Consider the following 16902-nt stretch of genomic DNA (forward strand, 5'->3'; position numbering starts at 1 on the left):
ATATATATATCTACAACACAAATTTATTCTCTTAATATTTCTGGATGCTTAAAAGTCTGAAATCTATTCCAGTGGGCAAAAAAATAAATTTTAGGCAGGGTTGGTTCTTTCTAGAAGCATTGAAGCGAGAACCCCATCCTTTGCCTTTTTGGTTTCTAGATGCCACCCCCATTCCTTGTTTTGGGTCCTTTTCTCCATCTTTAGGGTTCATCTTTCTAATCTTCTTTCATCACATCACCTCCTCCTATGTCCCTTTTTATAAGGACTGTGTAATTGCATTTGGCCCAACCAGAAACCCAGGATCAATTCCTCATCCTTAATTTAATCACACCTGCAAAGTCCCTTTGTGTATCAAACCAACACTCACAGATTGGAGAGGTTAGGATGTGGATTTTTTTTGGGGTGGGACATTATTCAGCCAGCTATGTTTTAGGCCTAATAGCCAGGATCAATTTGCTCATAGGATAAAATGGAAAGAAATCATTTTCAAGATTAAAAGTCTAAGAAAAAGCCCACAGCAGCCTGAACATTGTTTATAGTGCAAACTTCACTGACTTGGACAGGGCAATGACTCCCTCAGGAAAGATTCAGAAGTTAAGGAGACATGATGCCTTCACAGGAGACATTTACGCTGGGGGGGGGGGCGTCATATCTATACTCAAACAGGGAAAACAATCGACATTCACTCATTTTTTTCTTTAATCAAAAGTTGCTAAGGGTCTGCTCTTTGCCAGACCTTGTTATCAAGTTGAGGATTTCAAGAACACAAGTTCTCAGTTTCTTTCAAAAGATTAAAAAGAATAGTAGAAAATGAACCCAAATCCAGGCAGGATATATGTATGTGATGATCATACATAAAGAGCTGGGAATAGAGGGGAATCACTGCTCTCTTAAAATTATTGAGCGCCTAGTCTTAGCTTATATCTTAATTGTTGTTGTTGCTGAGTCCCATTGAGTCAGAACCGACCCATAGCTGACCCTCCTGAGACAATTAATCACATGGGAGGAGAGTGCCCATCCTTCTCCCACAGAGCAGCTGGCGGATTTAAACTGCATGCCTCCAGGACTGCAGTGTACATTCTACCATCAGGCCATAATTATAAGATATATTCACCTTCAGGAGCAAGATAAAACGGGCTTATTTTGCTCCTAAGGATTAATAAAGATTTGCCACTTGCCTCTCTGGTACCCTTAAAGGAAATGCCAGGTGGGGAAATGCAAAGAGGAAATGGAAGTTAGAAATAAACTACTAAGAAAAACTCAGCAAAAAAAGGGGAGATGCCTCTAGATCTTAAAGCCAAAATCAAGGCTCACAAGTAGAAAATGTAGCTTATTAAGTTATTCATACATTTTTCACAATAAATATTTATTGAGCATTTATCAATTTCTAGACACTTTCCTGACACAGCTACACACATTTAATTAAAACACAATTCCTGCGCTCACAGAACTCCTAGTCTAGTGGAAATCAACTAAAAAAGTACTAATTGTTATATAATTAGAACCAACTCATAGTTGACCTCCAGCAGAACTGCTGGTGGATTTGAACACCAAAGAGATACCGCCTTTGGATTAGCTGTGCAATTCCCTAGGGACTATACCACTATAGTCCACCTAACAGAAATAGATGGTAAACAAATAAAATACATTTTATTTTCTTTAAAACACTCAAAAAGAAAGAAAACAAAAACAGATAAAGTATGCATGTCATTTAGAGATAATATTCTTGTCAATAACTTTCAAGAAAAGGGGACAGAGTACTGACAAAAAGGTTAATACATATCTAACAGTGTACAGTACGTTGCAGGGCACAGGTCATTTTAATTCATTTTGTCATTAATTTACTCTAAATATATATGGAATATTATTTAATATTGCCTGTGTTAGGGTAATCATGATATAGTCACTCACTCATTTATAGTTATCAAATGGGAACCTACTCATAATTGACCTCCCAGGGGATTTCCGAGGCTGTAAATCACAAAAGAGGAGGTTACCCTTCTTTCTCCCAAGCAGTGGCTGGTGGATTCAAATCAGCAGAGGTGCTTGGCCTTTGCGTTAGCAGTGCACCTCCTGAAGACCTATGCTAGCTGAGCTCCCAGGTGATTGTGATAAGCTGTACGAAACAGGGTCTCTGCATTAATTAAACTTTTGGAGCAGCACAAGTCAGTCTTTCAATAAATGAATATTCAAGGGGTATATTACAAACTGAAATAACAGCTATGAATAGAATGTAATGTGTAGGTGTAATTATAATAGGGAGATTGGAGAAGACATCTCTCAGGGAGTTATATTTGAAAGAGTGAAAGATAAAAACACTTGTTTAAACTGTTATAATTAGAATAATGTGGTATTGGCACAGATCTAAGAAACTAAATAAATGTAAGAGAATAGCAAAGACAGAGCAAGACTCACTAATAAATGAAAATTGATATATCTCAGAAGTGGCAGGGCAGGCTAGTGGCCAGATAGGAATGGCTAAATAAAAGCTACAGAAATATATTATCTACATGAAAAGAGAGACATTGGATCCTTACTCATATCACAGACAGAAATAAATTCCAGATAGTTGAGAGACTTAAAGGTGAAAGGAAAATTAAAATCTTGTCAAAGAAATATAAAATATATTTATGACTTTTGATAAGGATGGGCAAGACATAAAGAGAACAGTCCATAAAGACAGATTATCAATTATAAATTTATACAATAATAAAATTCTATTCACATTATAAGTATCAATTTATATCAAGACATTAAAAAAGAAAAATTTCACACTGAGAGGAAAAATATTATATCTAAAAATATACATATAAAACAAAAATAGCAACATTTAGTGCCACTGAAGAATGTATTTATATATATATATATATATGAATATATGTTTTCTTTAGCTTGACTACATATATATGGCTGCAAAAACTCAAAAGACAAGTAAAAAAGCAAGCAATTATGGATAAGCTTTTTTTCCCCACAAAAAAGAGGACTCAGCTAAAAAAAATGCACACAAGCAAGACGCTCATCCTCATTAGCAATTGTTATGTTGTTGTGTACTGTCGAGTCAGAACCGACCCATAGAGGACCCTCCAGCGGGTTTTCAGAGGCTGTTAATTGCACGGGAGGAGATTGCCCATCCTTCTCCCACGGAGCAGCAGGAGGCCTTGAACCACGTGACTTCGGGATAGCAGTGCCGCTTTTTGCCACTAGGGCACCAAAGGTTCAGCAATTCAGAAAAGCAAATTAAGTTACGAAGAACTTCGCTTCCTACTCACTAGATAGTTAAAACTTTACGCAATGCCCAATCTTCCGCACCTGCAGGTGTTCTGGGGAGGCGTCCACCGCGCGCGTGCCGGCGGAGGGGTGTGGTTGGGGGGTTGAGGCGAATCGGTTTCACCCGGGCGAGGAGGCGCCCGGCCATCCGAGAACTGCTGGGGGGAGGGGGTATCGAGGTTCTGAAAGGCACCGTGAGGAAACCACCTAACCGCCTCCCGTCGGACCGGGGTCAGCATCAGTGTTGGTACTTGTCACTTCTCTCCACCGATCGATCGTGAGTGAGTGGAAGAATGAATGAGCGCTATCTGGGCTTCCTTAACTCCATTACGTCCCCAGTCCGCACTCCCACAGCGCCTGCCCCGGGCCAGGTTCGGCGTGGGAGCTCATTACTGTGCTCTCAGAGCTGACCGGGATTCCCGTTTCCTTGACCGGCACTGCCTTCTCGTCACTTTTTCTCTCACTGTCACCGTTACACAAGTAAACGGGAGGCGCAGCCATGGCTGCTCTGCGAGTGTCGGGAGCGGACCAGGGCAGAGAGGGGGCCTGGTGTTATAAAGGGGCTGTTTCTCCAGGAACTTCGACGCCCTGGCTCTCCGCCGGGCTTCTCCAGGCTGCCGACGCCCCTGAATCAGCGCTTCCCTGAGGCAGGGCTGGCAGTGGGTCCAACTCACCGGAAAGAGAACCTCCTTCGCTCCTGGCCACCCGCGGGGCGGCGTGTAAGGAGCGGCCGGGTGGATGGGGCTGCGGCCGCCGTCCTGCTCCTCTCCGAGGGCGCCTGAGTGAGCAAGGCGCGCCCGACCGCCAGGCGGAGCTGCAGGGCAGCGCACACCGGGCGGCCGGCCCGAGAGACAGAGACGCGCACCGCCTCCGCCGCCGCGCACCGGCCTCCGCCGCCAGGCGCAGCTCGACGGCATGTTCTACATGTCATTCCGGGTGGGTTTCGCCGAAGGTGGAAGGGTGGAGGACTCGGTGGGGTCGCACGGAGGCGGGCTGGGGAGACCGAGCGCGAGGGGCTGATGGGTGCCCAGTCGATCCTGGAGACACACCTACCTGGGTGAGGAGCTGGGAGCAGGATTTGGAGAAAGGAAGGTGAAAGGGTAACTGGACCCCATCGTAAGGAAAGGGCGGGATGGACGGGTTTTGTTGTTGTTTTTTATATCTGTCCTAGATCGGGTCAATAAAGGGTCGGGAAATAAGACTATGGGAGCTGGGTGGCTGGGGCTCGGGAACCTGGCCAAGCCGCTGGCAGGTGAATGCCCAGGCTTCCTTCGCCTCCTTTGGAGGGTTTTGATATAAAAGAGGTGTTAAAGTCAGAGATCACCCCCTAGTAGGAGCTACTCCCCTTACCCCTAGTTTAGCCAAGCTTGAGTAGGGAGAGTAGGGAGAGGTGAGCCTGTCTCCAGCCATGCTCTCAGCCACCTTGGGGGGACAGGTGGCCATGCCACACCCTATAGCCAAGTTTTTCCCTTAGGGGCTGAGGACTCCACTTTTAGAAACAGTGATGTTAGAACAAACAATTGGCTCTTACCACTTCTATTTCAAGATTGTTGTGTATCATCGGGTTGAGCCTGACCATAGCTGACGCCCCCGCCCCCAGAGGGTTTTCAGAAGCAGTAAATCATATGGGAGGAAACTCCCCAGCCTTCTCCAGTGGAGCAGCTGCTGGGTTCAAACTGCATACCTTTGGGTTGGCCGTGCAGCGCCTTACCATTTGACCCCCAGAGCTCTTCCATTTCAAGGAGGGATTCTTTTCTGTGTAGCCTAGATGAAGGCTGATAGGCCGAAAGGGATGTGGCTGCCCAACTGCCTGGCCTGGTCCAAGGAGCCTGACTCTTCCATCTCTGTTCCCTCGGGCTCACCTGCCTTCTGCTTTAGTACCTTTCCTTCTGGCTGGTTCCTTTCAGGAACCCTTCAGCTGCTCCTGTGCCTCTGGTGTGGGGAGGGTGGGTAAGACCCAAGCTGCTCTGCTCACATTGTATCTGTTCAGGACCCAACCCTGCTCCTCGCCATCACCATCATTGGCGTGACGGTGCTCATGTTGGCCTTGAGGAACAAGAACTCAAGAAAAAAGCTTATCACTTTACAGAACCCTGAAACCAAGTACCCTCTGCCCTTAATTGAAAAAGAGGTAATGGATTGGTGCACCCTGTCCCCTGTCAGCAGGGGTTGAGTGATGGGGAATATGGTGGCTGGGAAGGCGGGGCAGTTAAGACATTTCATGGCTTCATATTTGCTCCCTACAACCCCAGTAGTTGTGTGTTGGGGTAATACTAAATGAAGCTGTTTTTCTGCTTAGCAAGGCGTTTAGAGAGCTGACTGAGCCATACTCTGTGCTTTCTGTCTTGATAGCAAATCAACCATAACACCAGGAAGTTTCGCTTTGGACTGCCCTCAACAGACCATGTCTTGGGCCTCCCAATAGGTGAGTGAAATGTGATGTCCTTATCGGGCTTAGAGCCTTTCTGAGGCTGGGCGCTCATCTCCTAGCTAAACACCTAGCTGAGGTATGGATATTGCCATGACACACTTCCATGGATGGGGTGAAAAGGAAGGCGGTGGTACATTCCCTTTTCTCATTGTTCACTTTAGCCCCACCTAAATTTGATTCCTCAATGAACTTAGAGTCAGGATTGACCCTAGAAACAGAAGGGCAGAGATCTCACCTCAGACCCCTTGCCGGGTAACTTTAGACAAGCCTGTCAACTTCTCTGAGCCTCAGAGAACTGAGGTTCTTGGTCCTGAGTTTCCCAGATCCTTGAATGAGTGGAAAATCGGTGATGGATATGAAAATCTAGAAACTGAAAAATGCAGTGCACACAGAAGAGGTCTTAGTCTCTTAGTGTTGGTGTTAATACAAACACCACAAATGTTTGACTTTAAATAAGCTTTTTTTATTTGTATATTATTTTAAGACACTAACTACAATTTCCACATTGTATCATCACTTTTCCCACTATCTCTCTGCGATTGTTACTTGCATTCATCTTACCAGCCTTTTGCTTCCTGCCTTATGAGTTTTTTCCTTGGGCAAATGCTTCTCTATGATCTAGTAAGATTGATTATTCTAAGGGCTGAGCATCTCCCAGGTGATGGCGGTGTTGTTAAGTGCCGCCGAGTCGCCTGCCACTTGTAGAAACCAGATACACAACAGCTCTGAAGCCTGCCCTATCCTGAGGCAGTCTCACTGACTCTAACACGCCTACCCCCAGTACTCCAGTTACTGTGTTAATCCATCTCCTCCAGGGTCTTCTGTTGAACTGTCCTTCCACCCGTCCAAGCATAATATCCTTCTCCAAGGACCAGTTCTTTCTGGCCACGTGTTCAAAGTATGTGAGATGGAGCTTCAAAAATCCTACCTCCATGGAAAAACTTGGTTTCACCCTCTCCAAGGCAAACCTGTTTTTTCTCTTGGTGGTGCATGGTATGTTCATTACTATTTTCTAGCACCACAACTCAAAAGCATCAGTTCTTCTGTCATCTTTAGTCATTGTCCAGCTCTCTGAGGTACAGCAAGTAATTGTGAAGACCATGGCCTGGATCAGGCACAGCTTAGTCTCTAGACTGGCATTGTTGCTTCTCAATACTCTAGAGAGGTCTCTGACTGCAGATTTTCCTAGTGCAATTCGTCTTTTTCTTACAATTCTGCAGGCTAACACATCTTCTCCCCCCACCATGTGGTTTCTCTGCAGAGATCTTAGACTCTTGTAAGGAGTCTTTTTTGTGGAAATCAACCCTAGAATTTAAGAATTATTCCATTTCTAGTTTGTAGCATCACCAAATGATTAAAAACAATCTTAATGAGGTAGAAAATCATTAAACCCAGAGTGTTGGGTTCAAAGAAGCTTTGTATCAGCTGCTTCTGTGTCTTGCCTGCCTGGTAGTGAGCTAATCCACACAGCCTACTTGCTTTAGACACAGATGTTTCCTCCACCTCACTTATATCAGGTGGTGAAATTATACCTGGAGCAGCCAGCTGGTCCTGGAGCCTCTTTGCTGCTTCCTTTCTGTCTTTACATCTGTGATTGCTCAGTGTCAGCCTCTTTCTAGTCCCATCCCAGGACTGTGGGGCCAGGCCTGCTGGCAAGAAACCCAGAAGAGTGAAACATTTTGAGATAGGGCATTTCTTGGACTATACCTTGGTCCATTCTCTCCTCAGTCCTGGTGTAACTTAGTACAAAGATAGTTGGGGCAAGTTAAGTTAGAAGCTTCTGGGAGTCTGTTGTGAGGGTTCAGAGATGGGACCTGAGAAATCAGCCAGTGTAGACCAAGTTCTCTGGTGATGAAGCCAGGTCAGGTCTGGGTTGGCTGCATCTGAAAGAGCCTTTCCAAGTTTCTCATTCCATATTCAGAGAGAATCTGCTCCAGGAATTTATTCTTGGAGATCCCTAATGGGCAGCCAAAATCATTGAGCCTGACTTCCTAGTACAGAGTATTTGTGCCTTTGTTGTTGTTGTTATAAGCTGCTGAGTCACCTGTGAGTATAATAGCTCTGAACTCTGTACTATTCTGAGCCAATCCCACTATCTTTGACACACCTGCCCCCACATACCTCAGTCATTGTACCAATCAGTCTCATCCTGGGTCTTCCTCTCCTCTGTTTTCCCTCCACCCTTCTAAGCACTATGTCCTTCTCTAGGGACTAGTCCCTCCTGGCAACATGCCCAAAGTATGTGAGATAGAGCTTCAAAAGCCTAGCAGTCAAAGAGCAACTTGGGTTCACTCTCTCTTAGGCTTTAAGATTTCCTCTAAGTCTTCAGCTTATGTCCCTAACACAACCTCAAGAACTGTACTTCTATACTCTCCTGCAAGTTTTCTACCTTCCTAATCTCTATCTCTCTTAAGTCTCTCTTCTTTTTGCACATCTGCTCCATCTTTCTCTTCCAATCCCCTGCGTTTACAGTTTCTGAAGAATACCTGAAGCACTTGCTGTAGAAGGTCAAGGACTGTAGTCTTCAATATGGATTGAAGCTCAACATCAAGAAAACAAAGATTCATACCACTGGGCCAGTTGCCAGCACCATAAAGATAGAGAAGAGATTGAGGTTGTTAGCAATTACAGCTTGCTTGGATCCATAATCAACACCAGCAGTCAGGAAATCAAAAGACGAATTGCATTGGGAAAATTGCTGTCATGGAACTCTCCAGAGTGCTAAAGAGAAAAGATGTCAGTCTAAATACAAAGGTGCACCTAATCCAGGCCATAGTCTGCTTCAAAGAGTTAGACAATGACTAAGGATGACAGAAGAAAATACATGCCTTTGAGTTGTGGTGCTGAAGAAGAGTCTTGAACATACCACGGACTGCCTAGAAAACAAACAGATCTGTCTTGGAGAAGGTGAACCCAAGTCTCTCCTTGGAGGCTAGGATTTTGAAGCTCTGTCTCACACACTTTTGGCACGTGGCCAGGAGAAATCAGTCCTTGAAGAAGGACATCGTGCTTGGAAGGGTAGAGGAAGACCCCAGATGAGATAGATTGATAACAGTGACTGGGGTGATGGGGGTTGATGAGACCAGTTCAGGACAGGAAAGGGTTCAGAGCTGCTGTACATAGGGTCGCTATACATTGCAGGTGACTCAACGGCACATAAAAACAGTAACATACTATGACAGGTTTGGTAGCAGGTGTGGCATTCACTTCCTAAACAACATGCCTCCGAAAAACTCTATGAACTTTGATAAATGTCGATAGTTGTAGAGGGGCTTCAGGCCTTTTGTTCATAGAGTCACTATGAGTTGTGCTAGACTCAAAGGCAATCAACAACTCCCTTGGAAATTCTAACAAGCTTTCTCTTGCCTCTAGCTCTTTGCATTTTAGACTGCAACTTCTGCCCTTAGTCACTTAAGCCTTCCACTTGAGATCCAAGAGAAGTCTGGGAAGCCTAGCCCATCATTTGATAACAGAATATTATCAGAAGTCCTAAGTTTCTGCCTATACCTGGACCAATCACTTCTGTATTGTAAAGACAACTTCACCAGTTCACTGCTGCCCCTGGAAAGTGCTGTGGCCCAGGAATATACAATTATACTTCTAGAACTCCTGGGCTTTGTGTATCCAATCCCAGTGGCCTTGCAATATATATGAACCCAGGACTCTTGAGTGCCAGGTACTTGGATACAAATGAGGTATTTGTGATTTTTCAGAGACCACAGTGATATTTCTAACTTGTGAGTTTGTTAAAACAATGTATTTTGTTGTTGTTTTTGTTGATTGCTTTCAAGTCAAGCACGACTCATAGCGACCCTGTGAACAAAAGGCCTAAAGCCTTTTGCTTAGTAAGAAAACATTCTTTTCTGTAATTTTAAAACCTTCTAAATAATGAACGCTGGTGCACAATGGTTCAAGAATTCAGCTAAATCAAAAGGTCATTTTGAAGCCATAAGCTATTCCGTGGGAGAAAAATGAGACAGTCTGCTTCTAGCCCTTGAGAACCTGTTTGCAGTGTTACTCTGTGTTATAGGGTCACTGTGAGTCAGGATTGACTCAATGGTGGTGAGCTTTTAACCTTCCAACTTTAGTTACCTGTGACTGAAGCAGAGTGAGTACTTTACATATGAATAGACTAAGACCCAGAGAGGTAAAATGATTTGTCCAGCGTCATGTACTGACTGACAAGGCCAGGCCTGGAACCCAGACATCCTGAACTTGGTCCTGTTTCATGTGCTCACTCCATTGAATTTCACTCTTTATGGCATTGTATGTCCTCCTTAGACTGTCCATACTCAGACTTACACTTGCTGTCTTTTCTATAGGTAACTATGTCCATCTCATAGCCAAAATTGATGACGATTTAGTGATCAGGGCTTATACCCCTGTCTCCTGTGATGACGACCAAGGCTTCGTGGACTTAATTATAAAGGTAAATGATCATTAGTGTCTCAGCTGCTTCAAGCTCCTGGAACCTGTTGAGGGTCGAGGGACAGCAAAGTGGGGAGCACAGTGTCTTCTGTGAGGAACACATTCGTGGTACAGAATTTTCCAGCTGGATTATTTGAAACAACTTTGAGTTCAGAGGGCTTATAGACAGAATTATCAGTGACAAATGCATTTTCAAGTTGTGTGTGGCTATCACCTCAAATCTGAGAGGACTGGAGTAAGTATGCAACCTTGTCTTTCAGATCTACTTCAAAAATGTACACCCCAACTATCCTGAAGGGGGGAAGATGACTCAATACTTGGAAAACATGAAAATAGGGGACACCATCCTTTTTCGAGGGCCATCTGGACGCCTGTTCTACCATGGTCCAGGTACCGACTGGGGCTCCATCTAGATAGGAAAATATTCCTGGAGTAGTTTAATTGATTTAGAAAACTTTTTCAATCTTAGTCATGGGCTTTGTCTTTAAAATTTTTATTCATATGCTCACAGATTCACACATTCTTCATGAGAGTGTCATTATAGTAGAGGCATGATCACTGTACATCTACCATAGTGCTTAACCAGAAGAGGCTCCTAACAATACTGAAAAATGGATGGTTCCATACTCATATATTTTCTCTTGTGCTGCACATTTTTACTCACTCAATGTTACAAGTGTGTGAGAGCTCATATCAGTGTTAGCTTACCTTTCTCTTATAAGAAAAAAAAATCCAACAATCCCCTTAGGAGACCTTGTGCATCAGGGCCTCACCAGCCTTGCCTGCTTCTTGGCTTAAAGTGGTACAGCCAGCTGCACGGGCAGACTGAACTCTGAGAACTCCCAGAAAAGGCTGAGCTCTTTGATTGGCTCTCAGGGAAGGGCTACAAAAGTCACAGGAGGCCTTTGTGTTTCCAGGAAATCTTGAAGTCAGAACAGACAACACAAGTCAGCCTGAAAAAAAACTGGTCCTTCACCTGGGAATGATTGCTGGGGGGACAGGTAAGCGGCACCAGAGTGGGAGTGCGTGGACTGCTTTGTCTACATGGTGAGCCCTGAGACCTGACTCTGGAGTCCTTTGATCCTAGTGATTCCTTCCCTGGCTATTGTTGGTGGGAACTCACTGGAGCTGATCCTGTGAGCTTTGCTCCCCTCAACCAACTTGACAGTTTCTAGGGAGCCATAAGATCCTCTTAAGCAGTGTGTAGAGCATGAGAAAGTCTGTGGGTCGGGCAAGGGAGGGCCCTCCATGGTCCACCAAGGGCTCCTGGATTCAGCTTCAGCCTGACTCTTTCCAGTCCTTGAAGTGAACACTTGAAAGAAGAGATCACATCAAGAAGTATATTGGGAACTTCTAAAACTATCACATTCACTCCTTTATTCTGTTTTACATGTGAGGACATAGAAGAGCTCAGACAGGTAAATGATTCACTCCAAGCCGCAGAGTTAATGAGCTGGGAGTGAAGCCTAATAATGATTACTCTACCATCATGCACATTAAAAGGAGAAAGGGCATTGGATATAAAACTGAAATGTGAGGCTGTTTCCCACTTGGAAATTTAGGGATTACAGTAGGGGGAAAAGTGTGTCATTGGGCCCAAGAAGAAAAATGCCATCTCTTTCTGGGAAGGACTTTTGGCACCAGAGACAGGGTGAAAGCTGACCTGCCCACCATGTTCTAGGGATCACACCCATGCTGCAGCTCATACGCCACATCACCAGGAACCCCAGGGACACGACCAAGATGTCCCTCATCTTTGCCAACCAGGTCAGTTCTGCTGAGTGAGCCTTGTGCTGGCAGTGGGAGGATGGAATGCTTGCTGTGTGGGGACCATGCATTCAGTCCTCCTGAATTCAGGGAGCTTATACTGATGGGGTTTGTGGCCAGGGGCAGTGCTTAGTGGGCAGCATAGGGCAGCTGGCAGCCTGAGAAGCTGACAAGCCTGCCCTGCTTTTTAAAAAACTCTTCTGTTACCCCAGCCAACACTGAGTATTATGTTTCCCTTCTTTCTTTAAAATTCTGATTATAAAATCAGAGATGCCCTCAGTAGAAACATTTGGAAAATAAGAGAATATAAGAAGGAAAATAATCTCCTGTGATTCTATCCCTGATAAATTCCTCTTACATAATTTCCAGTCTTTTTTCTTTATTTGGCATATATTTGCAGTTACATACACATTCTTTACTACCACTCAAGGCTGTTGTCTTTATTATTAAAAATCTTCATAAGTGTTTCTTTTACTTTTGAAAGAGAGGAGTGAACTGGGTGGGGGAGGGATGGGCGGGGAGAGAAGTGCAGCAATGAATGAATGGAAATCCAAAATCTCTGTAAATGCTCAATAAAATTATTTAAAAAAATTTAATCCGTGCCAGGTTATACCATCATCTATTAACTCTTTCCCTACATTCAGGTTGGTTTTCATTTTTGTGACTGTAGATGACACTATAATAAACTCTTGTCCTTTCACTTGACCACTTTTGATCTATTGAACAGGATATTTTCATAAGGTCCAGACCTTCCATGCTGTCTCTCTGAGCCTGTGACAAGTTGCTCCTGGCTTTCTTTTTTCCATTAGTAAGGCTCTTGACTTTGTTTCCTTCTTATATCTTCAGTACAATTCTACCATATTAATGCTTTAGCCCGTTAACACTCATTGCAAAGATCCTGTGCCTGCACTATGCTTCTTCAGCTGGGTCTGCCATGCAGGCTGTCAGCGTGGGATCTGGGGCCAGGATCTTTGAGTGAACCACCCCTAACTATGATGGGCCAGCGGAGGGTGGTCATTCCTGCTCTGGGTGGTTGCTTACACCCTTCCAGCTCCTACATCCACGAGTACAAGGGTTGTTCAGAGGAGGAGCAGAAGAGCTCACTTGTCTCTGGAAGCCTTTGGGAGGTGCTCACACTGGACTGGAAGTTTGGGCAACGTGTTGGTTGATTTTCTCAGAACGGGGAACAAGTAGGAAGCCCCTGGAAGACTTTGTCTAATGTTGCTTCTTTTACAGACAGAGGAGGATATCTTGGTGAGACAGGAGCTTGAAGAAACAGCCAGAACTCATCCAAGTCAATTTAAGCTGTGGTACACCTTGGACAGGCCTCCCACCGGTACGATTTCCTTGGTTCCCACTGTGGGCCGGCTCCCGTCCTTGGCTCATCTCAGCACCTGGGCCTGTTTTCTTTTGCTGTTTTGTTTGGGGTCTGAATATGAGTCAGAATCAACTCAGTGGCAATGAGTTTAAGGTGAAGTGTTAGGCTTTGCCTCTACTTAGGAAATGTAGAAATTTGAGGAAGAGAACATTTAGTATGATCAGCTTGTGAAAGCACTTAAGGACAGGCGTCTATTACCCCAGCAGCCATCTGCACACTGCACTGATGAGACTGGCAGTGGTATGTGCACAATAAGCCACAGTGCACACTTGATGCCTTTTGCACATGGCACGGTGATCCACAGCCATCACTGTACCCTTTACCTGGAATAGCCAGTGTCTCCCTCATTCCCACCACTGCTCATAGTCACCACACCCCTCACTACCCACCTCACCTAGAGAGCAGTCCTCATGGATGGATGATGCAGCCTGAACCAGAACCCACCAACCGTCATACTCCCACCACCGCCCAGCCCCCACATGTTAAGCAAGCTGTACCAGTCTTGTCATATCCTCACTGGTCAGCAGAAGGCAGACTGAGTGGTTTCACAAACTCCAAACTAAATTTTGCTGCACCCACTTTTGAATAATGTTTCTGGCCTCACCAATATTTCCAGGGGCCCCAGAGTCCCAGGAGCCTGAAGTCTGGGGTAGGTACTACAGAGGCTGCCAAAACCCCAAACCTTCTACTTAAAGGATTTTTCTAAGTAGTGGTCTTAAGCCTCACAGAGCAGCCCTGCCTCCTGCCTGGCCTTAGGGGAGAGAAGACAGGGGCCTGAGCATCAGGGATGTGACCTGTGCTCCTCCAGCATTTTCTCCACTTCTGCTTCATTTCAGGCTGGATATATGACTCGGGCTTCATTACTGCCAACATGATCAAGGAGCACCTCCCTCCTCCTGGGGGGTCCACACTTATCCTGGTGTGTGGCCCACCCACCATGATCCAGAATGCCATTCACCCTAACCTAGAGAAACTGGATTACACTAAGGACATGATTTTCACCTACTAACACATCCTATGTCTTGAACAAATTTGCCTGGCCCCTTTTATCTGTTTTACCATGTTAGACTGCAGTGCTTTCGAAAGGTTCTCTTAATGTGCCCCGGACATGTACACTGATACCCTCCTCTACTGTGGGCCTATGTAGGTGAGTTTGAGGACTGGAGACAAAAGTGGCTTCTCAAAATGTCCTTGGGAGGCGTGAAGGAGCTCCATTTTAGTATCTTTCTCAGGAGTTGGTGAAATAAACATAAGTACAAAGCATTCTTGCCTGTGAGATGTGTTGCAGGGGATCTAGTAGGCAATCCTGAGCCCTTGGCCCATCCTGCCCCACCTGCAGAGTTGGTGTCTGCATATTCATGGTGGGTAAGGGGCGTCAGAAGTAGCCAATGTGGCAGAGGAGAATTTTTAACCCCCCAAAACTCTAGTTGGGTCACAACCAGCTCCTCATAGTCTCTCTTGAACCCCTTTCTTAATAATGTTCTAGACTTTTAAGGTCACACCTACTAACATGGCTTAGACACTACACCCCCCCCCCCTTTGTGGGAAACCCTTGAAATGGCAGTGGTATTATAAATACACCCAAGCACTAGTGATTCTAGGGGTGGTAGGTGAACTCAGAAAAGTCATCGTCGCTTCTTTGCACTGTGAACCTTAAAATAGAGGTGAAAGGCATTTAAACATCTTTTAAATGCTAGACATGAGAGAGTAGAAAGTGGCTACATACAACTTGCAAAGTTAGATTTTAGCAGCTGTTTCTTAATTTTATCTAAACCCAAATGACTAGCAACATCATGATAGATGGTGCAGAGATTGAGATTGTTAACAGCTTTAGTTTGCTTGGCTTCACGATCAGCACTCTTGGTACCAACAGCCAGGAAATCAAGAGACAAATTGCATTTGGAAAATATGCTGTTGGGGACCTCTCCAAAATACTGAAGAGCAACAATGTAAGTCTTGAGACAAAGGTGCACCTGATACAGGCCATGGTCTTTGCAATTACTTGCTATGTGTCAGAAAGTTAAACAATGACTAGGGATGATAGGATTGATGCCTTTGAGTTGTGATGCTGGAGAAGAGCATTGAATATACCATAGACAGCTAAGAGAACAAACAAGTCTGTTCTGAAGAATGAAACCAGGCTGCTTGGAGGCAAGGATTTTGAAGTTCTGTCTATACTCTGGGCATTTGCAAGGAAGGACCAATCCTTGGAGATGGACATCATATTTGGAAGGGTGGAGGGACAGCGCAAGAGATGACCCTGGATGAGATGGATTGACTCAGTGATTAGGTTAACGAGGGTAGATGTGTCAGAGACAATGAAATTGGCTCAAGAGAGAGCAGGGTTCAAGGTCAGTATGAGTCTCAGGTGACTCAATGGCACATAACAACAAAATCAAATGATACAGGTGACCATTTTGACTGTCTGTTGTCTGTGGACAGGATGATACACTTGCCCTAGTATGTTACCTGGTTAAGGAGCCCTGGGGGGAGCAGTGGTTGACTTTTGGCTTTTAAACAAAAGGTTGGCCGTTTGAACGCAGCAGCCACCCCCCTGAGGAAAGACTGGACAGTTGGCTTCTGTAAAGATAACAGCTTTGGAAACCCTGTGGGGCAGTTCTATTACTGTGAATCAGAATTTACCCGATTGCAAAAGGTATGTTACCTGGGAGTGCGAAGAGCTGCTTCTCCATTTTATTTCATGCAACTCTCATACCAAGTCTGAGGGTCTATGGAGATTCAAGTTTAGATGAAGCTCAGACTATCTCTCCATTCAGCCAGTAGGTGGCAGAGCTGGGCTTCAAACTAAAACCCCTAATTCGGAGACCATTGAGTGACTCAGATTCATAGCAACTCTGAAGGACAGGTTAGAACTGCCCAGTTGAATTTCCAAGGCAGTAAACCTTTACAAAAGTAGACTGTACTTCTTTCTCCTTCAGAGTGACTGTTGGGTTCAAACTACCACTCTTTTAGTTAGCAGTTCAATGCCTTAAATAACGCCATGAGGCTTCAAACCAAGGTCTGTTTAATTCTCGTCACAGAAACTGGCATGATAGCAGCAATGATGAAACATGGCTCCACTGGATTGTGTATGTAGGAGGAGCAGGGAAAAGATGGGTACTGTGTATGGCCCACAGAGTCTCAGAGGGTCTGCAGAGGGAATGGGACCTGGGCTGTAATTCTTCCAGCCATCTGTCCAACACAGGTTCAGTGTCTCTCCTACTAAGAGAAAAGTTCGTTGCCAGACTTTGTATGATGAGTATGACATAGATCTGCCCACAAGAAGGCTTGCTCCTTGCTTGCTAAACGCTTTACAGCTTTCCCTTAAGTCTGCATCTGGGCCAGATAAATTCCAGCAAACTCATTTACCATGCCTTTGTTAATATGGCTTCTGTCAGTCTCACATTTTTTTTTCCCTTAGATAGGATTCCTCTGCTGTCTCTTTGTCTAGCCAGTAACTCTCAGCCAGGGGTGATTTTAGCCTCCAAAGGATATTTGGCAATGTTTAAAGACATTTTTCATTCTCAAAATGGGTCTGGAGTGGGTTTAGGGTAGTACTATGGTATCTAAAACATAGAAAATAAGAATGCTACCAAACACCCAATTAGAGGCAGGGCTCTATGAGGAGAAG

At 44.9% G+C, this 16902-nt stretch overlaps 1 pseudogene across 1 annotated transcript; it reads left to right on the forward strand.

Annotated features, from left to right (window-relative positions):
• The first annotated feature begins 4286 nt into the window (after window positions 1-4286).
• On the forward strand, window positions 4287-14280 carry LOC102850968 (annotated as a pseudogene). The gene is made up of 9 exons (XR_438874.1): window positions 4287-4324; window positions 5175-5398; window positions 5620-5692; window positions 10021-10127; window positions 10387-10516; window positions 11044-11127; window positions 11808-11893; window positions 13130-13229; window positions 14108-14280. The product of XR_438874.1 is annotated as an NADH-cytochrome b5 reductase 2-like (transcript).
• Window positions 14281-16902: the final 2622 nt, after the last annotated feature.

The sequence above is a fragment of the Elephantulus edwardii genome, unplaced genomic scaffold (genome assembly GCF_000299155.1).
Source record: "Elephantulus edwardii isolate Elephantulus edwardi_28Jun2011 unplaced genomic scaffold, EleEdw1.0 scaffold00044, whole genome shotgun sequence".
NCBI lineage: Eukaryota > Metazoa > Chordata > Mammalia > Macroscelidea > Macroscelididae > Elephantulus > Elephantulus edwardii.